Source organism: Schistocerca americana, chromosome 2 (assembly GCF_021461395.2).
Source record: "Schistocerca americana isolate TAMUIC-IGC-003095 chromosome 2, iqSchAmer2.1, whole genome shotgun sequence".
Classification (NCBI taxonomy): domain Eukaryota; kingdom Metazoa; phylum Arthropoda; class Insecta; order Orthoptera; family Acrididae; genus Schistocerca; species Schistocerca americana.
This window is the reverse complement of record NC_060120.1, coordinates 535,235,481-535,262,365: the sequence shown is the minus strand read 5'-3', so window position 1 is coordinate 535,262,365 and position 26,885 is coordinate 535,235,481. Positions and strand designations below refer to the sequence as shown.

General features: G+C 43.5%; 1 protein-coding gene across 1 annotated transcript in view; it reads left to right on the top strand.

The window, feature by feature from the left end:
* The window catches only part of LOC124594151, a 1,388,778-nt gene that overhangs the window by 645,658 nt on the left and 716,235 nt on the right, over window positions 1-26,885 (top strand). The gene's annotated exons all lie outside the window — the stretch shown is intronic.

Sequence of the window (26,885 nt, the reverse complement as noted above, 5' to 3'; positions counted from 1 at the left end):
TAGGTTTTTCGTTTGACGCTTATTTCGTGAGATGTTTGGCCCGGTCACGATGAATGGACCACCCTGTATATACATATTGATATGTGTGGATCAAGAACAAAACCCTGCGGTAACTCACATGGGCGAACAAAAATTAGAATATTTAAATTACTTTATAAGCGTCGTATGGCGCAGCATATTAATGGCGGTAAAAAGATAAACCCGAGACAGGAAGAAAAAGTAGGTCGTCACCAATTTACCCGGAACGCTGATGACTTTAAGAAGAAGTGTCGGGAAGCACGTTCATATTTTGAGGCAGTAGCGGGCAGCGGCGGCGCGCTGCGGCTTTAATTAAGAGTCGGTAAATGGGGGCAGCCCCTCCGCCGCGAATCATATTTGCATCGCGATGAGGCCGCGCGAGCGGGCCCGCCGCGCCGCCTTACGTCCGCCCGCGCAGCCACGGCGACACGGCTCAGCACGTGCGGCTGCCTGTCCGCTGCCGTCGTCGTCTACACAGCGTTTGGCACACGACTCGCATCTGGACTCGTGTTTCGAGCACTTTACACGAGCTTGGGTTAACCGTGAGCAGAAAACGACACTGCACAGCTGGCCGTTAAAATTCCGAAACCATGAAGGCGGGTTACAAAAGACGTCGAATTGCTGTGTACTGTATTGCACGCTTGGATACACGAAGCGATCAGCTTTCAGTGCAGCTGCGCAAAGTGCACTGCACTTTTGCACATACACAAACGACGGTAATGTCGCTTACATGAGGTGTAAAAGGGCAGTGAATTGGCGGAGCTGTTATTTGTACTGTGGGGATTCATGTGAAAATGTTTCCGACGTGACTATGGCCACACGACGGGAACCAACAGACTCGGAACGCGGAATGGTAGTTAGAGCTAGACGCATGGGACATTCTATTTAGAAAATCGATAGGGAATTCAGTATTCCGAGATCCAGAGCGTGCCGATAATACAATATTTCAGGCATTACCTCTCACCACGAACTTAATGAACGAGACCAACGGCGTTTGCGTTTAGTTGTCAGTGCTAGCAGACAAGCAATGTTTCTTCAAATAACCTCAGAAATCTACGTGAGACGTACAACGAACGTACCTGCTTTGGCAGTGTAGCGAAATGTGACATTAATGGGCTGTGGCAGCAGACGACCGATGTAAGTGCCTTTGCTAACATCATGACATCACTTGTAGCGAATCTCCTGGGAACGTGACCATATCGGTTGGATCCTAGACGACTGGAAAACTATGGCCTCTTCTGAGAGTCCGGATTTCAGTTGATAATATCCGATTGTAGTGCTCGAGTGTGATTATGGTGTAGGCTGATAACATAGAATGGACTGGATCCTGGACTGATCATTAAGAAACTTCCTGTCAGATTAAAACTGTGTGCCGGATCGAGACTCGAACTCGGGACATTTGCCTTTCGCGGGCAAGTGGTTCGCAGGAGAGCTTCTGTAAAGTTTGGAAGGTAGCAGACGAGATACTGGCAGAAATAAAGCTGTGAGGACGGGGCGTGAGTCGTGCTTGGGTAGCTCAAATCGTAGAGCACTTGCCCGCGAAAAGCAAATGTCCCAAGTTCGAGTCTCGGTCCGGCACACAGTTTTAATCTGCCAGGTAGTTTCATATCAGCGCACACTCCGCTGCAGAGTGAAAATCTTATTCTGTACTGATCATTGATTCTAAATGGTTATGTTCGGATACTTGGAGATCACTTGCAGCCATTCATAGACCTCATTTTCCCAAACAACGATGGTATCCCATGACTTGTCATCTCAGTGCAAGTGGCTGTAACGCCAACTACGAGGCTCGTCCAGAAAGTAGAGAACGTTTGGCCACAACTAAATAAAGACGAATTATCTCAACAAAACTTTATCAACACATTTACTTGATGCCAAGCCAGGGACCAGGGCTGTAAGGAGGATTTCCTAACATTTCCCATTTAAGACGTTGAAGTTCTTCCTATCTTCATGCTCATGCATGCATGTGGACGTACATTGTAATGAAGCAAAACACGCTTGCCGACAACATTTCGCGTCTGCTACTCTTGAGAGTATATGAGAGAGGAAAGCGTGTTTCTCATTCATGACAATGTACGTCCTCATGCAAAAGCACTAAAACAGGAACAACTTCAGCATCTTAAGTCGAAATTTTTGGACGTCCTCCTTACAGCACTGGCTTGAAACCAAGTGATTTTCACTTAGTCTCGAACTGGAGCAATTTTTCACTTAAAACAGCAAACGATGAAGACGTCAAACAAGCAGTGATATCCTGACTCAAATCTTTGGTGGTAGAGTAGTACAACACGGGAATGGAAAAATCGTTCAGTCGCTACAATAGCCGGCCGTGGTGGCCGAACGGTTCTAGGCGCTTCAGTCTGGAAACGTGCGACTGCTACGGTCGCAGGTTCGAATCCTGCCTCGGGCATGGATGTGTGTGATGTCCTTAGGTTAGTTAGGTTTAAGTAGTTCTAGGGGACTGATGACCTCAGATGTTGTCTCATAGTGCTCAGAGCCATTTCAGCCATTCGCTACAATAAGTGCTTTTGTAGCTATGGCAACAACATTAAAAATAGAGTAAGGTAGTGTATCTTTGTAAATAAAGTTTTGTGTTGACATCTTCCGTTTTTGTTTATTTATGTTAAAACGTTCTTTACATTATGGACCACCCCCGTACATTCTGGGTATATAAGGAAAGAATAGACAGTGGCTGCTTAATTGAGAAATCACATTTGAATGTTGATCGTTTTGTGAAAGGTTCTTTTAATGTCGTATAGAAGAAGGAGAAGCGTGTAACACTACACGTCATAGTTTCACAGCAGCAGGATTGTGATTTACTGAAACTGTGGTTTAAACATCCCCGTCATTGCTGCTCGTGATGGTAGAGATGCCACGTCTTCCATCGTAACATAGAATATATCCGTGAGACTGGCGACGTACCATCAGACGTTCGAAAAAACATCACCCACACAATTCCGAAGATAGCAACAGCAGATTTGTGCGAAAACTAACAATCAAATTAGCAGCTCTTGCATCCAAGCTGACGAAAAGAATAACTTACAACAGAGTAGAAAAGAAAAATGAGGATCAATTAGATGACATTTAATGTGGATTTAGGAAATATAAAGGCACCAGAAATGCAGTTCTCACGTTACGCTTAGTAATGGAAGCAAGTCTGAAGAAAAATCAAGATACGCTTAAAGCTCTCGTGGCCCTAGAAAATGCTTTCGACAATGTAGAATGGTGCAAGAGATTCTAAATACTGAGAACAATAGGATGAATCTGTAGGGAAATGTGTAATATATAATATGTCCACTACCCCAAACGAAACAGTAAGCATGGACGACGAAATGATCGTATTGAAGGGGGTGTAAGAGAGGGATGCAGTCTTTCTTGTCTACTGTACAATCTATACTTCGAAGAAACAGTAATGAAAATCGCAAAAACATTCAGAGTGGGGTTAAAATTAACGGTGAAAGGAAAACAATAATAAGGACTTTATCCTCATGAAGAAGAATTTCAGGATCAATTGAATACACTGAACTGTCTAATGAGTACAGAGTACGGAATGAGGGTAAACAAGAAAAAGACAAAGGTAATGAGATGTTGCAGAAAGGAAGACGGCAAGAAACTTAAAGTCAAAACTGGGTATCACGAAGTTAAGGAACTCTGCTACCTTTGAAGAAAAATTACCCATGACGGGCAAAGAAATGATGACATAAAAAGCATTCTAGCACAGGCAAACAGGGCATTCCTGGTAGAGAGGGCTTAATTTGAGGAAGAAATTTTTGAGAATGTACATTTGGATCACAGCATTCTATGGTAGTCAATAATAGGCAGTGGGAAAAAGGGAACAGAAGAGAACAGAGGCGTTTGAGATCTGGGGCTACAGAAGAATGTTGAAAATAAGGAGGACTGATAAGATAAGGAACGAGGAGGTTCTCCGCAGAATCGTCGAAGGAAGGAACGCACGGGAAACACTGACAAGGAGAATGGACAGGATAATAGGCATCAGACGATAATCTCCGTGGTATTAAAGGAAGTTGTAGAAGGAAAAACTGCAGAAGAAGACAGGTCTAAACACTTTAAACAATTGCTTGAGGACGTCAGCTGCAAGCGCTACTCTGAGATGAGGAGTTTATCGCAGCAGGGGATTTGCGGTGGGCGGCACCAAAGCAGTCAGAAGACTGCTCATTAAAAACTGTCAAAAAAAATATTTTAAACATTTTTCAAACCAAAGAAAGACTTCAAAAATGTACTACAATCCAAAGATTTCTTTCGAAGTGACAAACCAGTTATTAGGGAGTATCATTATCCTACCTACGACATTTGCTAAACAATGGTATGACAAGCTCTCTATGATATTTTTCAAGAACTTGTAATAGTAAAAAAAGCAGTTGTTACAATCTGGAAGCTAATTTATGTGGTGATGATTTTATTGTACTATCTAGCTTGATAAGATAATTTACACTATTCATATCTGTTAACTGCAATATTTGCAATAGTGTGCGGGATTTCTAATCAGTACCAAAGAAAGTAAATTTATGTGCCAGTTTCTGGATGTAACTGAAGTATATCACAACAATTCATTTGTTCCGGGTACAGATGACCTTTTTGCAGTTGAACTTTAAATGTAATTTTCTGTTACATACTATACAGGGACCTCCGATTTTGTCAGTACTTGTTGGATTTGAAGGCCACTGTTCTGAAATAGATTTCTTAAAGCATTGTGATGCAGTTCTCAAAACAACTTGAAAAAGATCGCCTTCGAAGACCAGAATAAAGTAGAAAAAATTTGTATGTTATTAACACAGTGCTTGGTAGCAAAGTGCGTAGTGTAGAAGTCTGTTGATTGTATAGTCGCTGGATCGAGTCTCCGTGGGAGCAGAATTTCATTGATTTTATTTAAATCTCGTATTTATCAACAAATAGAAATGTTAATTAACAAATATTGAATTACAATATCTTAATAACAGTTATATCTTTCTGTACTTAATTATCAATTATAAATTATAAATATGAAAATAAAATTAGATAAGACATGTGAAGACCTCGTTATTAAATGAAAAAGTTATACATATTAATAATACTGGTGAATCTCAATAAATGAAAAGGTATTTAATTTTCTATTTGGAGTTTCACATTTTTGCACCAGTTTTTAATTTAATGTGAGTACTGGCGTTTTCATAGAAACTGTAATTAATAAAGTAGGACTCACATTCTGAGGGTTCATTACAAAATTGATTATGTACACTCCTGGAAATTGAAATAAGAACACCGTGAATTCATTGTCGCAGGAAGGGGAAACTTTATTGACACATTCCTGGGGTCAGATACATCACATGATCACACTGACAGAACCACAGGCACATAGACACAGGCAACAGAGCATGCACAATGTCGGCACTAGTACAGTGTATATCCACCTTTCGCAGCAATGCAGGCTGCTATTCTCCCATGGAGACGATCGTAGAGATGCTGGATGTAGTCCTGTGGAACGGCTTGCCATGCCATTTCCACCTGGCGCCTCAGTTGGACCAGCGTTCGTGCTGGACGTGCAGACCGCGTGAGACGACGCTGCATCCAGTCCCAAACATGCTCAATGGGGGACAGATCCGGAGATCTTGCTGGCCAGGGTAGTTGACTTACACCTTCTAGAGCACGTTGGGTGGCACGGGATACATGCGGACGTGCATTGTCCTGTTGGAACAGCAAGTTCCCTTGCCGGTCTAGGAATGGTAGAACGATGGGTTCGATGACGGTTTGGATGTACCGTGCACTATTCAGTGTCCCCTCGACGATCACCAGTGGTGTACGGACAGTGTAGGAGATCGCTCCCCACACCATGATGCCGGGTGTTGGCCCCGTGTGCCTCGGTCGTATGCAGTCCTGATTGTGGTGCTCACCTGCACGGCGCCAAACACGCATACGACCATCATTGGCACCAAGGCAGAAGCGACTCTCATCGCTGAAGACGACACGTCTCCATTCGTTCCTCCATTCACGCCTGTCGCGACACCACTGGAGGCGGGCTGCACGATGTTGGGGCGTGAGCGGAAGACGGCCTAACGGTGTGCGGGACCGTAGCCCAGCTTCATGGAGACGGTTGCGAATGGTCCTCGCCGATACCCCAGGACCAACAGTGTCCCTAATTTGCTGGGAAGTGGCGGTGCGGTCCCCTACGGCACTGCGTAGGATCCTACGGTCTTGGCGTGCATCGGTGCGTCGCTGCGGTCCGGTCCCAGGTCGACGGGCACGTGCACCTTCCGCCGACCACTGGCGACAACATCGATGTACTGTGGAGACCTCACGCCCCACGTGTTGAGCAATTCGGCGGTACGTCCACCCGGCCTCCCGCATGCCGACTATACGCCCTCGCTCAAAGTCCGTCAACTGCACATACGGTTCACGTCCACGCTGTCGCGGCATGCTACCAGTGTTAAAGACTGCGATGGAGCTCCGTATGCCACGGCAAACTGGCTGACACTGACGGCGGCGGTGCACAAATGCTGCGCAGCTAGCGCCATTCGACGGCCAACACCGCGGTTCCTGGTGTGTCCGCTGTGCCGTGCGTGTGATCATTGCTTGTACAGCCCTCTCGCAGTGTCCGGAGAAAGTATGGTGGGTCTGACACACCGGTGTCAATGTGTTCTTTTTTCCATTTCCAGGAGTGTATATAGATAGTTCATCTATAGGTTCTGATAAGCGAGTAGCGTGTTTCAAAATATGTGACAAAAAAGGCCGCATGTTTTGACTACAATAACTTAGAAGCTTAAATTTTTTACGGCTTCAAGGGACCGTAGACCTTAGTATTTCACATCAATATCTGCTTGATACCTCTAGCCATTCCTGAAAAAAAAGTCTTAATAGACAGGCAGACAGATGGACAACAAACTGATTCTATACGTGTTTCGTTTTTACCGACAGGTACGGAATCGTAAAAATTAAAAATGTAATTTTTATTAACAATTCTCATTTATTTGTTAATTCTCATTTCTGTTTGTTAATAAATATGGTGTTTACATAAAAATAAACCAATAGCTAATATAAAGGAGGTTCAAACAAGCGCTTTAATAGTTATAAAAATTTTGCATTACCCCGCCAACTGCTCTGACAAATTACGAATGTTGTATAGTCACTTATTAGATATTATTTAATCTACACTGTAATATTTTAGAGACTCTTGTATTTTTTATTTTATGATTGTGTTGTACTGTTTTACGAAATAGATAACTAGGCACTGATTTTCAGATACTGTAAGTATCTGAGCAGTGCGTAAAGTCCTCTTGGATTATTATGGAAACAGTAATATACTCATTTCATTAACGAAGATCGCAGGGTCTCATTCTTAGGTGGTCGTTAACCCTTTGAGGGTAACAGAATATTGGCACATAGATCTGTATGCAGTGCTTTAGTACACTTCTTTATCAGACAGTGATCAGCCTGTTACTGGAATAAGTCATTGCGATGGTGACTTATCCTTGGAGAACATCAGGAATGGTACCTGTAGTGTGAGTTGTGGCAGCTGGGTCAAACTGGGTCAGTAATGACTGCAGCTAATAGTTACCACTTACACTTGGAACCAATGTCATGAGTGAGCTTCCTAAAGGAGTCAAAGTGCGATACACTACATGAAGGGTTCTGTAACAGCATTATATTCATCTCCCCCTGACGTTACTTCTCACATCTGAAAGGCCATCTCAGATTCTTCAAGTTTTGTCATATTCCATTGACAGGCTCATTCATCATCCCATATTGCTGTGACATACAAGCGAATTGAGAGGAAGTACCATCCCCACGTACAACTGTTTGGGGAAGCTTAAACAAGAGCTGAGCGAAGACGGGAAGATGTCTTCGTGGCAGCGAAGACATACTGCATAGGATTTAGATACTGGCCAGTCATTTTTGCCAACTATGTGAACAACTGAATTATTTCTCTAGCCATTCCAATTACTATCCTCGCTAATAATAGGTCTAATAATAACACCATCGGATCGTCAGTCGTGCCCTAATTATACTATATATCGACTTACAGTATAACATCAGTGTACCTGGATTTACGTGCTCTCTTTGCATGTAATTTCTCGCTGTCCATTCTTTTCACTACGGTTTTTAGCTTTGTAACATGCTTAATTTTACATTTTTGGATACTAAAAAATGAAGTTACCCAACATTATACCACTCAAAATCTTATCAAGACCTGACTGGATATTTCTGCAACTTTTTTTCAGATGATACTTTGTTACAGAGAAACGCATCACCTACGAAAAGTCAAAGGTCACTATTAATAATGTCTGCAAGGTCTTTTATATACAACATGAACAGTAAGGAAGCCAGTTCCTTTCTGTCGAGTACTGCTTAAGCTACTTCTACATCTGTCGATGGCTCTCCATACAAGATAACACGCTGCGTTCTCTCTACCAAAAATTCCTCAACCCAGTCACAGATTCCACTTGATGTCCTATACAGACGTACTTTTTATAATAGGCGTAAATCTGGTGACTTTTTGGAAATCGATAATACTGCATCTACTTGACAACTTGAGCCACGATGTTCAGGATGTCCTGAGAGAAAAGTGGGAGTTTTGTTTTACATGACCCATGGTGCTCTGATCGAGATACATCATAATGTTTGACTTCAGAATAAGTTCTACGATTCTGCAACAAATGGATATCAAGGATGTTGGATGTTATGTAGATCACATCTGTTACCCTCGTTACAGAAGGGTGTGACCTGTGTTTCTCCAACTATTGAGCACGTTTCTTTGTTAGAGGAATCTACGGTAGCTTACAGTTAAAAAGAGGGACTAAGACACAAATTCGGCATATAATTTTATAGGGATCCCGCCGGTCCCTTGAGTATTGTTCAGTTTTAGCAATTTCAGCTCATTCTAATTTCACTAACACGAGTATTTCCGTCATTCATCTTTGCAGTAGTGCAAGAATTAGATAAGGGAAATACCTATGGATTTTTCAATTGAAAAGGAAAATTTGAAAACCCAGTTTCTACTTCTATTTTGCTATTTTGCTTCCCGCAGTTTCAGTCCCTGTGCCGTCCATGAGTATCTAGATACTAACCTTGGTACCACTAATAGGCGTTTCGTATGACCGGAACTTCTTTGGTTTTTGTAAGACATCCTCCGATAACATTCTGCTACGGCAGTCGTCGAAGGCTTCACGCGTTGCCCTCTTGACATTCAAACGAGCTTTATTCAACAACCGTCTCTCTCTAGCCCCATGTTTTGTTTTACAGGTATTATCTAGTAGTCTTTGCTTCTTTGAAAGGTTCATTCTAGTGACTATATCCCAATGATTTCGACATTGTTACTACCTCTCAATGTTGAATACGCCACGGACTCAGGCTTCCACGTTACCAACGTCACTGCAGTTACTTATTTCGCTACCTAAATGTATTTGGGGAAGTATATATATATATATATATATATATATATATATATATATATATATATATATATATATATGTGTGTGTGTGTGTGTGTGTGTGTGTGTATCAGCAGCAAGCAAGGATCAGCGAGCAAAGATTTACTTTGACCTTTGATTTTAGACGTAATTTCTGATGAAGAACTGTAGTACCTAAAATGGTTCCTACGGCAGCTGCAGCATCCAAAGTGCAGTCGATGTGTTAACGATGTGCTAAATACGCGTTTCGGCAGCTGAAGATAGACGAAAGCCCAAAACGCGTATTGCGATAAATAAAAGTACATAAAAATTGGCTGGTTGCTGTATCTCTTAAAGTAATTCAACCAGTTCAGATACTCTAGATGTAAGAACTCGTCCACGGGTTGTCCCACTTAATTGCCTATTTATTTGTAAAATTTTGTTACATGTGTTTATCGTTATTATTTTAGCCTTATAAATCAATTTCAGGGTTTCGTCGTTGGCTTTCATTTTGCGATATTCTAAAACAGAACTAACTGATCAACAGATAAACGATCACGCTCAATTAAGAAGTATTCCCTAATTGTTTCCCAGTTGAGAGGTCAGAAAAATTGCTCTAGGGCTGCTGAAACCACTTTTGGTGAAAGGAAATATCTTTGACAGACTCGTCGATCCTAACTTTCTTACAAGCTTATTGATTATCAATGGGAGCTATAAATACTGACACATACTCTGATGAGGCAAAACATGACTACCACTTCTCACCGCGAGACTGAATGCCGCCTGAGACGAACGAGAAATCATTCTAGCGACAATACGGACAGCGAGAGGGGAAATCCACTCACTTAAGAGACATTGGCATAGAACACTGCTGTGGCCCGGCGCAAGGGGACGAGCGTCTCGGAAACGGCGAAGCTGTTCGGCTGTTAGTGTGCTTCTTTTGTGACCATCTGTGGAAAGCGGTTAAATGACGCTGAAACCCCGAGTAGCTGAGAAAGTGTTGCATGTCAACGCCTCAATACGGAACATAGAGCTCGGGGCCTTGCACGCTTTGTGAATTAGGATTGGCGGCGGTCTGCGGCAGATCTGACGACGGAGTACAGTGCTGGTACAGCCCGAGTGTTTTGGAGCGCATCGTTAACTGCATATTGTTCAACATGGCTTCCGCAGCAGACGACCTCTCTGTGCTCTCATGTTAACCCAACGACATCGTCAATTTCGATTGCAGTGGGCACGGGGTCGACCATATTGGACCGTGGAAAGGCGTCGCCTGATCGAATTAATCGCGTTTGTTGCTATACCAGGTCGGCTTTCGGATCCTCATACATCACCAGTCAGGTGAAGAGCTGCTCGAAACACGAACCGCGCCACGGATGCACGCTGGTGCGGGCTGTATTATGGTACGGGGGAAATTCACCTGGGCTCTTATGGGAGCTGTGTTAGTAATCAATGGCACCATAAGAGCTGTCGACTAGGTGAATATTATTAAAAACTACATGCATCCCTCAGAGAGCTGAAATCGTGCTACAGTGGTTTGAGTTGCATGAAACTGTACTCACGTTTTTATCTTGGCCACTAAATTTTCGTGATCTGAACCCTTGGGAATACATCTGGGACACTATGAGGCATCAACGTCAGGGACAAAAATCACAGCTATCCAGTTTACGAGAACTTCGTGACGTATGCGTAGACATCTCGTGGCAATACCTCCCAAAACTTACTAAGGACTTGTCGAATGGGGGTGGTCATTATGTTTTCGTTGAACAGTGTATATCCTTCATTACAGCAAAGAAGACTGGATTGACATCATGGCTCCTGTGGGCTCTTACTACACGTTCCGTCGAAACCATACAAAAAGCTCTCACAAAGCAATGATAATGTATAATTCACAGTCTTTGCTTCGTTTTATAATGCAGTTCACGACTCCCAAAATTTACATTGTAGACTGTCCGCCTTATTCCTTTGCCTGATTGTCTGATTCACGTTCATTGTATGTCTCCATGCTGTCGGCGACCGTTGTAGTGAATGTCTTCTACCTTAAGGAGATGATGATGATACTTTTAAATGGTCTTTTTCCCAACATTTTTTTCTTTTGAGTGTTATGGTTTTGAGGAAATATCTCCCTTATTTTATTGTATCTTCGCACACTTCGTCTAAGAAATCACCGAATTGTTATGTCACTAGACGTATTAAATGACGTTTCTACCATCGTGTGATTTAAACTCTAGCCTTCCTTTTGCTATTGTACGAATTGTTCATAATGCGGCTCATATTTCTAAACTTCAGCATTTTCTCCATTGATTTATGTGATTCCTAATATATATACTGCCGGAAAAAAATTATTACACCCTTTTGGAAATTACCAATTCACTCACGATTTATTGTTGCAACAGATATGGAGTACACTAAATGGTTACATTCACAGATCAACAGTATAAGCGGTTAGAGGTACCTGTGCTGAAACACCTATGGTAGTACGTAATGTGGCCTACACGGGCGGCAATGCAGACGCTGACTATCATCTAGTCGACCATACAGATAGTGAATACTGCCCTGTAATACGTTATGCCACACCTGCTCGACTTATTCACGTGCTTCTGTGACAATTGTTGGTTGACGAGTGGCACGAGTCACCTTTTGTCCCATCATATCCAATACGTCCTCGATTGGAAACCAGTCCAGAGATTACGCTACCCAGGGAAGTTGTGGCACGTCTTGCAGACCACGTTGAGTTTCACGGGCAATGTGTGGACGAGTAGTATCATGTTGGAACTACACATTACTTTTCTGTTGCAAGAACTGCAAAAGAACGGGTCTAACAACATTCTGCACCTAGCGAGCGCTGGTTAGCGTCCCCTCCAGAAATACAAAGGTGAACGAGAGTTGTAGCTTATCGCAGTCCAGACTTTAAGGACTGGGGCGGATTCAGTTTTCCTTCGACGAATGTACTCTACGAGACAGCACTCACTAGGTCTACGTCGTAAGCGCAAACGGCCGTAACTTGCGTACAGGCAGAATCTGCTTTCATCGCTGAAGACCACGCAGCACCATTCCAAATTCTAAGTGATCCTTTGAAGATATCAGTTGAGACGAGCACGTTGTTTCTGTGCCGTGAGTACGAGATGCGCTAGAGGTGTACGTGATCGCTGTTCCACTACTGATAACCGGTTCGTAAAAGTTCGCGTTGGCACGTCTGGGTTCACAAGCCCTTTTGTCTATGCTGTGATAGCTGTACGATCTGCCATAGTTACCCTCACAATATAACGATACTTTGTGCTGCGAGGACACCCAGAAACTCGTCTATGGATGTGAGAACATTCACAAGACCCCTGACCTCAGCATCCTTGCACAACTGACGCAACTTGTGTGACAGTTTCTCCGAAAGGACCATCCCGTCACTCGGAAGGCCAGACCTAGACCCCTTCAAACTCGCTCAGTTGGCTGTAGGAAGCATGAGTGCGTCTCCATAGCATGGTTTCCTGCTTGCTACACACCACTGCACCACAGTGAGTCTTCTGAACATGAGCATTCTCTGTTAAAGGATAGACAAAGATGGCACTGCGGTACCTCTGGCAACATGCTGTCTGTCGGTGGACGAAGTTGAAACCATTACCAGTACAACTACTATCGCCAGGTGGCATATGCCGTCATAGGATCAAAATTGGAGTCTTCTTTCCATGCGAACTAATGCTTTTTTTCCGGCAGTGTATTTACTAACTTTGAGCACCTGCAGTGCGGTAGTGATCATGGAGCAACTGCAGAACAATGGAATTATTGGGTACCGAAGTGTAGAGCTGTTGGTGCGCTCTGTTCGCCTCCATTTCGTGCCATACGCTCGGCAACTCTCCGTGCCCTGCTCCGCCGGACATCCGCCAGCCGCTGACGTCAGCTGGCCCCTAGGGACGCCCGGGCAGCTGCTGCCGATATCGCGACAACCCACGCAGCGCAGCGCAGCGCAGCGCGGGTCTCGTGGACCTACTTCCAGTTTCGTGTGTTCCTGCTTATACAGATGCTGGTTCTGAACTTCCTGTGCGCGGTGCTGTGCACTCAAGACCAGCTCTCGAGCTCGTCAATTATGCTGTTAAGCATGTTGCTTTGTATTATGAGAAATGTGATCGTAGGCCTAATGCAACGCTATTTTACTTCACTTTTCAATTTACAACTACGTCTACACTCCGTTGCTATAAGGAGTGTGCCATATATTAAAGTTCTTACACTAGTAATTCCTTCTTCAGATTCTATACTGGGTACAAATGTTGGGGTGTGATGTCTATTCTTAATTTTGTCCCTGAATAGGCGGAGGACCTTTCCCACAGAGTGTTCATATTTTTCAACATTACAGTAACTCTCTCCCGCCAGTCAGGCAACTCTACCAAAATCCTGCTACACTTCATTGTACACTATCTGGCCGAAGCCCTTTATTAATGTAACTTCGAATTTTGATACTGCCAATGTGAGAAAGCATTGGTTACAGATTCCCAATTTCGGGTTTCGGTTCTTGATTGGTCTATCACTACATTTTTCTGCAACTTACGTAAACATTCCTCTCTGGTTGTATCTTCTTGTGTCTGTGAGATGCCAGTTAGCACCATAGCTTTTATTCAACGTAGAACTATAGCATCCTCTATAAATGGCTTCGTAATTTAGTTATCGGGTTGAACAGAGAGGAGTGACACCATCTCGAAACAATAAAAAATTGTGACTTTAAAAATAAATATATGGTTTGAGGACCCTTCCACAAACGAACACTAAACGTTCAAGCATGATTTCTGTGTAGATGCTAAAACCGGTTTATGGGTAATACATTTCACTTAGAATCTGTATTTTCCACGTATACTATTAATGAAATAAAGTCTACCACTTCCTTCTACCACCAAGAATGCGTTCAACGTTCCGTTTCTCACACCCAATGTTAGATTTAGCTATGAATGATATCGGATGTATTTTAATCAGTTATGTAAGCAAAGAGTCCCAGTTCTTTAAGATTTTTATATTTTATTCTTATTCATTTATTTTTTTACAAGACAAACTATTTTCTCGGTGTGATTAGATATTTGTATCCAGTTTCTCCGTCAATGAAACTCCATCAGACATATCATTCTGCGTCTTCGCTGTCAAAAAATATTAATTCTAGTCGACTTCATTGTTAGATATCCCAATTCGTCTGTTTTCAAAACTTCCAATCCTCCTGGTGACCTACATCAAGGGATTTCAGAATATCACGTCTGAAAATCATCAGTTCCGCTTCACACCATTCACAGCTACGTAATGCATGCTAGCTATCATGCGGGAAGGAATTTGCTGAAATTACCTTATTATATTCGAATTCAAAACACACTGCACAACAGAATTAAAGGAGCACTTTTTAGATAACCCGTAATTACCACCTATTACGATGTCAGAGTTTGAGATTTGGCACAAAGGTGCCTAAAAACTTTTTCTGTAATGGTGCAAAACCATGGTGCTCTGGGACTTTACCCTTGGGCTCGGCGACGCTGCAAACAGCAAGGAGTCGACAAATACGAAAAACAGCCAGCTCTCAGAGGTTCATATGAGATGTAATGTGAGGAGTTAATGACATCACTTTGACACTCTTATTTCACCACAATTCTGCGCAACGCGACCGTGGACGTGTCATACGGTGCGAACCCTGTCACAACCCCTCTTACATACATTTCACACTTTCTTTTGATTTGTCTGCGATGGAGGCTACAACCGTGTCACACGGAGTTAAAATCACGCGGTTTCCTTATGAGTGACAGAGGAAAACATTTCAGACAGACCGCCGCTGACAATCAATTCGAAAAAGCCTCAATAGATGGCATAAAGCACGTCAATGAAACTACCCCTTTCCCTGCGGCTTTGGCTCCCTCACATTTTGCTGTCGCAAACAACAATTTGCAGAGTAATGAGCAACAGGAAAATGTTCTTGACAACATTGACCTTTCTGACACCCTCTGATGTTTCAGCTATTCTCTAAGAACACTGTGGGGCTGCATCCCCATTAAATGTGGTCTGACCTCTTTGGAATACAGTGCGGCCGCAGTTTTTGCTCTCGTCTACAGGTCTCAACCACCAGGACCGTTCAACACAATTCGACGAAATCTGAACGTGATCCAAAACAGAAAAGGATGCTTGTGTTTTTTCATCCATCCTACTTTGTGTTCCTCTGTAGTGTGATCTCGTAGTGAAGGACGAAGGGTGGTGGTTGGGAGATGGGGGGGGGGGGGGAGGGGGAGGAGTGAAACATTCATACACGCGTGAATAAAATAGAAAATGGTTCTTCTAAGATCCTCAGTTCGGTAAAAACATCTGTGCCACCTACTCGCCATTGCTGAGTAGCTTAAAAATGTAAATATACAGACAGAACCCCTAACGAGACTCCCAGGTCCCTGCAGGCAGGCTGCACTGGTGCTCTTTCAGGCGTTACACTACTGCTCTTGAGCCTGATGGTAGGCCACCTGAAATCGGAGAGTGACGAAGGGGTTGCCGATCTGCAAGCATCTAAGCCTCCATCACGGGTTCTGTATGTACAGGTAAATTTCTAAAATTGTCAATGAAGCTGGACTGGTAGCCTCGAGGTTTGCCGAACTCAAGAGTCTTGGACTCTTTGCAGTTTTATTCACGCATATGTCAATGTCGCATTCCCCAGTCATCACGCCACAGGAGGAGACAAAGTAGGAGCACTGTAAAGGAATAAGCATCCCTTAGCTGTTTCGGATCACGTTCAAATTTCTCTGAGTGGTTCCAAATGTTCCCTAGTGGTTCCAACCTGTACTTGAGAGCAAAAATTGCGGCCAACCTGAGCTGCAAACAGGCGCGTTCACGTTCGATGGGGATGCACCCCCACGATGTCCTTCGAAAATGGATGAAACGTCCGACGGTGTCAGCAGCCTCAGATTATGTCAAGAACGTCTTCCTGCTGTTCATCGCATTGCGAACTGTCGTTTCAGATCGTGCAGTGTGTAGGAATTAACACCCTAGGGAAAGGGGTGCATCCGTTGACGCACTTTATGCCACCCTCTGCGTCCTTTTCGAGCCGGTTCTGAGCGGCGGTATTTCTGGAAATTTTCCTCGGCTGCTCATAAGAACAACACCGGACGCCGCAGTTCCGACCTCCATCGCAGAGGCGTCAAAAGAAAGGGTGAAATGTGGGTAAGATGGGTCGTATGACACGGCCACGGTGGTGGTGGTCGGAATTGTGGTGATGGTCGGCATCATGAACCAACCTTACACGTCAAATAAATCTCTGAGCTGTGGCCTTTTGTCCGCATGTGACGACGCTTTGATGTTTGAAGCGTCGGACGAAGCCACGCTTTTGTGCCATTACGTAGGAAAGTGGTATGCAAATTTGAGTCAAATTTCGAAATTAAACGTCGCAATGGGCGGTGATTATAGGATTTCTAAAAAGTGATCCTTTAATTCTGGAACGCAGTGTGTACACTAGAAGTCTGTTACGGAACGACGTCGTAGATTTTTAATCCATTACGCTGCTTTTCTGTAGATGGGTGTGTCCCACCCTTTCTTCCTGTCATTGGAAACAGTTTCTTCTCAAGTGATCTGTGGTAAACAATAAGCACCTTCTGTCCTCTTTTCATGCTTCAGTAATACTGATAAAGACATCTTTCTCTTTTAAATGGAACATCAGTTGCATGAGGCTGCCTTCCTCGTTCTCGGCAGGGACATCTCCAGTGGCAATTTCTGACGGCACTTGGTACTTCTTGGTGAGCAATGTGTATGTTTCCACCTGATCCTGATTCTCCTAGAGGGCTTTGAATCTGTACTACTTCTGAAATCATAGGAACAATACTACACTCCTGGAAATTGAAATAAGATCACCGTGAATTCATTGTCCCAGGAAGGGGAAACTATTGACACATTCCTGGGGTCACATACATCACATGATCACATTGACAGAACCACAGGCACATAGACACAGGCAACAGAGCATGCACAATGTCGGCACTAGTACAGTGTATATCCACCTTTCGCAGCAATGCAGGCTGCTATTCTCCCATGGAGACGATCGTAGAGATTCTGGATGTAGTCCTGTGGAACGGCTTGCCATGCCATTTCCACCTGGCGCCTCAGTTGGACCAGCGTTCGTGCTGGACGTGCAGACCGCGTGAGACGACGCTTCATCCAGTCCCAAACATGCTCAATGGAGGACAGATCCGGAGATCTTGCTGGCCAGGGTAGTTGACTTACACCTTCTAGAGCACGTTGGGTGGCACGGGATACATGCGGACGTACATTGTCCTGTTGGAACAGCAAGTTCCCTTGCCGGTCTAGGAATGGTAGAACGATGGGTTCGATGACGGTTTGGATGTACCGTGCACTATTCAGTGTCCCCTCGACGATCACCAGTGGTGTACGGCCAGTGTAGGAGATCGCTCCCCACACCATGATGCCGGGTGTTGGCCCTGTGTGCCTCGGTCGTATGCAGTCCTGATTGTGGCGCTCACCTGCACGGCGCCAAACACGCATACGACCATCAGTGGCACCAATGCAGAAGCGACTCTCATCGCTGAAGACGACACGTCTCCATTCGTCCCTCTATTCACGCCTGTCGCGACACCACTGGAGGCGGGCAGCACGATGTTGGGGCGTGAGCGGAAGACGGCCTAACGGTGTGCGGGACCGTAGCCCAGCTTCATGGAGACGGTTGCGAATGGTCCTCGCCGATACCCCAGAAGCAACAGTGTCCCTAATTTGCTGGGAAGTGGCGGTGCGGTCCCCTACGGCACTGCGTAGGATCCTACGGTCTTGGCGTGCATCCGTGCGTCGCTGCGGTCCGGTCCCAGGTCGACGGGCACGTGCACCTTCCGCCGACCACTGGCGACAACATCGATGTACTGTGGAGACCTCACGCCCCACGTGTTGAGCAATTCGGCGGTACGTCCACCCGGCCTCCCGCATGCCCACTATACGCCCTCGCTCAAAGTCCGTCAACTGCACATACGGTTCACGTCCACGCTGTCGCGGCATGCTACCAGTGTTAAAGACTGCGATGGAGCTCCGTATGCCACGGCAAACTGGCTGACACCGACGGCGGCGGTGCACAAATGCTGCGCAGCTAGCGCCATTCGACGGCCAACACCGCGGTTCCTGGTGTGTCCGCTGTGCCGTGCGTGTGATCATTGCTTGTACAGCCCTCTCGCAGTGTCCGGAGCAAGTATGGTGGGTCTGACACACCGGTGTCAATGTGTTCTTTTTTCCATTTCCAGGAGTGTATATGTCGTACTTCTGTGGCACGCCCATGTACGTTACGTTACAGCAGCTGTAAAGTATAAATATTAGGCTTGTATTTTCTCGTGATGACCAGAACTTGTGTATAACATTTTCAGGCATTACACTGCGTCATCTCCTAAACAGAAGTTAGAATTATGATAAAATCTGTAATATGATTAGATGCTGGAATTGTTTTGGTATTATTGCTGAAGCTCTCTGCGTGATTCAGTAATTACTCTCGCTTAATAGAGGACGTTGGGGAGGTAAAAACTATTTTTATTGTAGTTATATCATTATTACTATTATATATTTTGACTTTCCGATATGTAAAGAAACACGTAGAAATAAGGTCAGGAACACTAATTTTACATATCAGAGGATATAAACGAACGCGGATACGATACGATAGCACGCAATGTTTGCCATATCATTTGATTTCGCGTGACAACCATCTTTTGAAGTGAAACTAAACTGTAGAATGGTTATCAGAACAACATGTCATACTGTAACTAATAATTACATGCTGCTAGTGGCATCGAATCACACCTCTGAAAATCTTGAATTAACTGTATAGTTTTCCAACTCACATATATATATATATGGCGAACAGAGTACTGGAATTAGCATTAGCACTTTAAGAACGGAGGGAGGGCCAGTAGCAATTGGCACTCTGCAGTCACAAACTTCTGTGATATCAATACTAGTGTGACGAAGATAGCAACATTATTTTGATTTATCACATTGCAAAAAACGAGAAAACTGTTTGCGCGCTTTAGCCATTTCTTGAAGTAACTCAGAGAATCAAGATGGCGATAATTATTCTGGAACCCACATTATTGTGGGTACATCTACATCTCTATCAACATGGATACTCTGCAAATCACACTTCAGCGCCTGGCAGAGGGTTCATCGAACCACATTCACAATAATTCTCTATTATTCCAATCTCGAACAACGCGCCGTATATAGCTGGGTGTTCTATCTACCAACCTTGGTCTTTTCTTTTTTACTTGCTTCCTGGTTTTAAATAGAAATTCGTTTATGGAATAGAAATGATGACGAGTTAGATTTATAACATGCTTTGCTACGTATCATACGCATAGGTTATTGGGTAAATGATCAAATATTGTTGTTGCTGCATATCCAACTCCTTTATGAGCTACCAACAACTTGAAAAATGGATAATAAAAGTAATTTTTCCCTTTACGGTTGTAGATATCGACAAAACTGTTGTTCTCAAATTGTGATAGATCATTTACGAAAATTTCAGTAGCGAACATACGTACTGCGGCATCGCAGTTAAAAAGGTTAGCTCATTCGAAGGGTACCTACGTGAAGTCCCTGTGTGAAATCCGTATACTGCTCTTATTGGTCGCTTTTGCGGAATCAGTACTTTCTTCCCAGGTGATGAGTTACACCAGAAAATTACTCCGTAAGACATTATTGAATAGAAACATGCAAAATACATCAGGAGACTAGTTTGTTTAATTCCAGCATTAGCAATTGTACGAAGACCAAAAGTAATTGAATTTAATTGTTTGAGCGGCTCTATAATGTGATTCTTCCAATTCAACGATTCATCAATATGCACATCCGAAAATTTGGAGAGGTCTATCCTGCTTACTAACTCCTGCTCATGTGCAATTGTTAGCATGACTATTCGTTGTACAAAAGTGAATAGAGTGGTTTTTTCTTTCAGAATTTTGGGAAATTCCATTTTCAGTGAAGTGCTTAATAATTCTTTGGAAAATATCGTTTATTAACTCTTCCGTTGCTTTGTCTCTAAAGGGACTTGTTATAAAACTAGTACTGTCCGCAAAAAGTACTTATTTTACATATTAAATGTCAAGTGAAATGTCATTCACATATATATAATGACAAGAGTGGACCCAAAATTGAACCCTATCGGACTACCTTTGTCATTTTTACCAAGTCACTATAGTTTTCTACCTTGCTAACATTCTTTCAGTTATTCAGCACTACTATTTGCAATCTGTTTGTTAAGTATAATTCAAACCAGCTGTGCATAAACGCATAAACTGCACAAAATTTAAGTCTTTCTACGAGAGTATCGTGATCTATATTCAAACGCCTTTAAATGATCACAAATATGCCAACTGATGATACTTTATTATTTAATGCTTGCACTACTTGGGAAGTAAATATCCAAATAACATTCTCAGATGAGCAAACCTTCTGGTTCATTTGTTGATTCGGGAGAGAGGACCAAACAGCGAGGACATCATTCCCATGGGATTAGGGAAGGATGGGGAGGGAAGTCGGCCATATCCTCTCAAAGGAACCGTCCCGGAATTTGCCTGAAGCGATTTAGGGAAATCACGGAAAACATAAATTAGGATAGCTGGGCGCGGGTTTGAACCGTCGTTCTCCCAAATGCGAGTCCAGTGAGCTAACCACTGCGCCACCTCGCTCCGTCGAATCTTCTGGGAGTTAGACTGTGATATGCAAATATATTGTTTTCACTTAAGTGTGAGGCTACTCTTGAGTACATCATTTATCGAAAATTTTGGAGGAAGGTGTCAGTACAGAAATTGTACTATAATTGTCTAAGTCTGTCTTGTCACATTTCTTATAAAGAGGTTAAACAATATCATGTTTTAACCAGCCAGGAAAATTCTTTGGGCCTATAAAGTATTACATAAATTTCCCACTCCCTCTCATATTAGACTAATTCCCTTAGTTACCCTCACCTTACTTGTTTATTGATGGATTTTCTGGATAACGTTTCAGGAAAGCAACTTTAAAATATTGACACAAATGTACTATAGAATAAATAGAATATGACGTTAGCATCTCTTTCTATATACACCTCATCCCATTCTTTTTTTAACTTTATCTTGAAACACTGTATCCTGAGCTCATTAATAAGCCTCTCTGCGTTATATGAACCTGCCTCAGGGCTATAAGTGCCATACTGTTTATTTCTACTAATAGTGCATCATGCTCAAATAGTCCATTAACAATTTTGTACACGTTAACTGCTTCAGCCTTGGCACTGTCCATAAAAAATGTTATCAGTCAATGTCTTGCTATCTTGCTGCACATGAGTTGGAAAGTTAACTACAAAGTTGGATCGAAATACCCAAATAATGAGTCCAATTCATTCTTCTTCTTTTAACGAATCTACACTGAACCCTTCAAAACTTCTAATTTTTTTCTTCTTGTTTGACAGGTAGCCCAATAATGCATACAGATACCTCATAAACAGCTGAAAGTATCCTCTAGAATGTCTTTGTAGACTGTTGTAATTTTTGGAGAACTATACTACAGTAACAGCTCACAAGCACATGCTTCTAGGCTCGGATCAACAAAAAATCATTGTTTCGGTATTTTTTACTTTGTGTCCAACTTTTACATACATTGCAACTCCTGAATAATTATTGTAACTCTTCAGCTTATAAGAACAAAACCTCAGTTCACTCATTTAGACAGCACCCTTACAAACGCAAAATCACTATCTTGAAGCACAGTACGTTACTATCCAGTGATGCCTAATTCACGTTTCTAGGGCGTCTAACATACGACAAGACTCGAAAGTAGGTGTAACATGTTTCCACTCGAGTTAATTTTGTCTGTACGCGGGATTAATGCTGCAAAATTACTCTTTGATGCGATGGAAATTTTTTTTTTTCAAAATATTAAATACAAGTACGAATATACAAGCACCAGGGCTAGTTAATTAATAAATGATTAAACTTGGGAACAGTAGTGAAAATTGTGTGAAGGATGTAAATTCAGTTGCCGATGACTTTCAGTAATAAAATTTGAAACTGGCTGCTTAAATAAAATATATGTATAGTGACAATTTGCAATAAAATATTCTCTTCTATTGGTATGAAGGAGTATATAGGAAGCATGCTAAAATATATTTGCTAACTATTCACATGTTTCTAGAGCAACAGCTACTACTGAGACGTAGCATAATAACGACCATAAAGTACTGGAATGCATATAGAAATTCTGTGATGTGCTATTAATTGACTGTAAATGTTTGTAAAGCAATTCGTATGTGTTGGTGCGTAGAAAAAGATCAAATGTACATTCTGCACTTTCAGAAGTTTTACTCCTGTGTATATTTCTGAGAACACAATCGCGCTGAAGTGTAATAATTTTTTCCGAACTGCAGCACTGCTAGAGGCAGGCTCTATTGCTGGCAATGTTTGGGCCTTTGCTCTATTCACCCCATATGTGTGCTCTGTGAGAACAGGTAGCTGGTAGCAGCTCGTCGTGCCATCACTCATAACATTTGACTCCAATCACTGGTACTGTGTACCCTTGACGTGTGAGTTAAACGCCATTCACAGCCACCGGCTGCTGACCAGATACTGCCGATTCCCGCTAGCTTATGGAAAGATTTTAATTTCCCTTCTACCACCTATAGCAGAGATATACAATTCCTGCAGATACGCCTTGTATGGGTCATAGTGTTGTTACTTAAGTTATTATTGTCATCACTTGCCTTTTCATGATGGCTTTGCCCACATATGTGATCGCCACATGTATTGCAGACATCCTCTAACCCCTCATCTTGGCTCATCTCGTCTCCCTCTCTCTGACTATCTCTTCCTCCTCCCTCTCTCTATCCATCCTCTCCTCATCCCCCCTGCCCCTCTCCTCCTTGCTCCTCTCTCTCCCTATCTCCTTCACACAACCGCCCTCTTTGCCCACCTCTGGCCCTCTATCTGTCTGCCCAAATCCTTTTCTCTCCTCTCTTGCCCTCTACCTCTTCCGCTCTTGCTGCTCATCTCCTACTGCCACCATCTGTCCATCTCCTCATTACTCCTCTCCCTACCCATACCATCCTCATCCTCCCCCAACTGCACCCTTCCTCCTCTCTGTGGCCATCTTCACCTGCTCTCTGTCACCCTATCCAACCTGTCTCCCCTCCCTGTCCACCCCCTCTTCTTTCCATCTCAACCTTCCCCCAATCGTGCCCATCTGCACATGTAGCACACTGCTAAACAGATCAATAAAGCATTCAGATTTGCTCCCACAATACACCTGTGATACAAGGCAGATTACAACTCAGGATCTTGAAAATCTTTTTTTATTTCTGAAATGTAGGCTCCCTGCAAAGTAGGTGATAAGGCAGGATGATATTACATCAACTCAAAACGCCCATTGTCAAGGACAGCTTACATGTCAGTGTCTGGAAAACTGTTTCTTGCCGTGATGTCTAAGCTACCGTATAAAACAGAGTGGTAAGACAGGGTGATACTATTGCACACGCATTCTGCTGTCATGTAGGGCAGCCTATTTGCCAGAGGCTGGGAAAACACATTTTTACCTGTATATACACTTCTATTAGAGTTAGGAGATTATAAACCCCAGGGTGTTGATACTCGTGGGGCCTGCTGCTCCTGTTGTGTTACTAGTGGAGGCCGAAATGCACGCGTTTTAGCTCACGCAGGCTGGCGTGAGGAGGGAAGAACTATACTGACGTGAGGTCTGGAACATGACAAGAAATTAGAATCCAGAAAGTGGACGTAATTACTTTGATACTTAACTTTAATCCCTTAATGATGAACGTCGCTGTTGGCCCGCATCTCGTGGTCGTGCGGTAGCGTTCTCGCTTCCCACGCCCGGGTTCCCGGGTTCGATTCCCGGCGGGGTCAGGGATTTTCTCTGCCTCGTGATGGGTGGGTGTTGTGTGCTGTCCTTAGGTTAGTTAGGTTTAATTAGTTCTAAGTTCTAGGGGACTGATGACCATAGATGTTAAGTCCCATAGTGCTCAGAGCCATTTGAACCATTTGAACGTCGCTCTTGACGGTACATGATTCACAATATTATCTGTTCAGAATAGTAACTGAATCTGGCGCCTTGCTAGGTCGTAGCAAATGACGTAGCTGAAGGCTATGCTAAACTGTCGTCTCGGCAAATGAGAGCGTATGTAGACAGTGAACCATCGCTAGCAAAGTCGGCTGTCCAACTGGGGCGAGTGCTAGGGAGTCTCTCTACACTAGACCTGCCGTGTGGCGGCGCTCGGTCTGCAATCACTGATAGTGGCGACACACGGGTCCGACGTATACTAACGGACCGCGGCCGATTTAAAGGCTACCACCTAGCAAGTGTGGTGTCTGGCGGTGACACCACAGTTCCTATGCCAAGTTTGCTTCGAATCGATTCATCGATCGGGTGGAGATCCGATCCCCCCCCCCTCCCCCCCCCCCCCCCCCCCCCCCCACACACACACACACACCATGCTGCAGGGTATCATTATTGGTTATGGTAAAGTTAAGAACACCACAGAACACTGACGGACCATGCAGGACGACTTGCGCACCTACGTAGTTAGAGATATTAATAGCGATATTGTCTATTGGTTTACACACTGTAGGGCGGGTACGCATTCTTCTCCTATAATATCGGGGCATCTTCTGTGTGAGCGGTCCAGTGCTGTTGCTGCACGAAGACTGTCGCCTTCTTACCAGATTCTTTATTTATATAGAAAAAACTGTTGCATCCTTGAGCCCCCCGGTTCTCGATGTACATCTACAGATTCTCGGCTGACGCTATTGGTCAGAAATTTTCTAAGTCCGAGTCAGAGTCAGAGTCAGAGTCATTATCCCGGACGCGTGCTGTAGTCCTACTAGCAGCACACGTCTCATATATACAGGGTGAGTCACCTAACGTTACCGCTGGATATATTTCGTAAACCACATCAAATACTGACGAATCGATTCCACAGACCGAGCGCGAGGAGAGGGGCTTGTGTAATTGGTTAATACAAACCATAAAAAAATGCACGGAAGTATGTATTTTAACAAAAATCTACGTTTTTTTTTTAAATGGAACCCCGTTAGTTTTGATAGCACATCTGAACATATAAACAAATACGTAATCAGTACCGTTTGTTGCATTGTAAAATGTTAATTACATCCGGAGATATTGTAACCTAAAGTTGACGCTTGAGTACCACTCCTCCGCTGTTCGATCGTGTGTATCGGAGAGCACCGAATTACGTAAGGATCCAAAGGGAACGGTGATGGACCTTAGGTACGGAAGAGACCGGAACAGTACATTACGTCCACATGCTAATACCTTTTTATTGGTCTTTTTCACTGACGCACATGTACATTACCATGAGGGGTGAGGTACACGTACACACGTGGTTTCCGTTTTCAATTACGGAGTGGAATAGAGTGTGTCCCGACATGTCAGGCCAATAAATGTTCAATTCATTTGCTGCACACAATTGCAATCTCTGGCGTAATGAATGTCGTACACGCCGCAGTACATCTGGTGTAATGTCGCCGCAGGCTGCCACAACACGTTGTTTCATATCCTCTGGGGTTGTAGGCACATCACGGTACACATTCTCCTTTAACGTACCCCACAGAAAGAAGTCCAGAGGTGTAAGATCAGGAGAACGGGCTGGCCAATTTATGCGTCCTCCACGTCCTATGAAACGCCCGTCGAACGTGTACCTCACCCCTCATGGTAATGTGCATGTGCGTCAGTGAAAAAGACCAATAAAAAGGTATTAGCATGTGGACGTAATGTGCTGTTCCAGTCTCTTCTGTACCTAAGGTCCATCACCGTTCCCTTTGGATCCCTACGTAATTCGGTGCCCTCCGATACACACGATCGAACAGCGGAGGAGTGATACTCAAGCGTCAACTTTAGGTTACAATATCTCCGGATGTAATTAACATTTTACAATGCAACAAATGGCACTGATTACGTATTTGTTTAGATGTGCTAACAAAACTAACGGGGTTCCATTTAAAAAAACGTAGGTTTTTGTTAAAATACATACTTCCGTGCATTTTTTTATGGTTAGTATTAACCAATTACACTAGCCCCTCTCCTCACGTGCGGTCTGTGGAATCGATTCGTCAGTATTTGATGTGATTTATGAAATATATCCAGCGGTAATGTTAGGTGACTCACCCTGTATATATATATTTTCCAGACGCATAAACAACGCAGAATGTGGACAATAGTCAACTGAAGGCGTGTAGCGTTGTCCAGCAACTCACAATTGGGCCTCTTTTTCAAATGACACAACGCGACGAGTGTATTATTGCCAAATGGAGTCTTTAACCTGCAATAAGAGGGAGGTGTAATTCAGTCCGAGGTTGGTTACGAAACGTTTTGGAGGTGTTACTCAGAACATGACTTAGGCCTATTTTCGTTACAATCAACATAAACCAGAACCTTTATTTAAACCCTCTCTGCAACCGTGTACACCTTTTCTTCCAAATCTTCATGATTACTACACTTTAGGCACTCCCG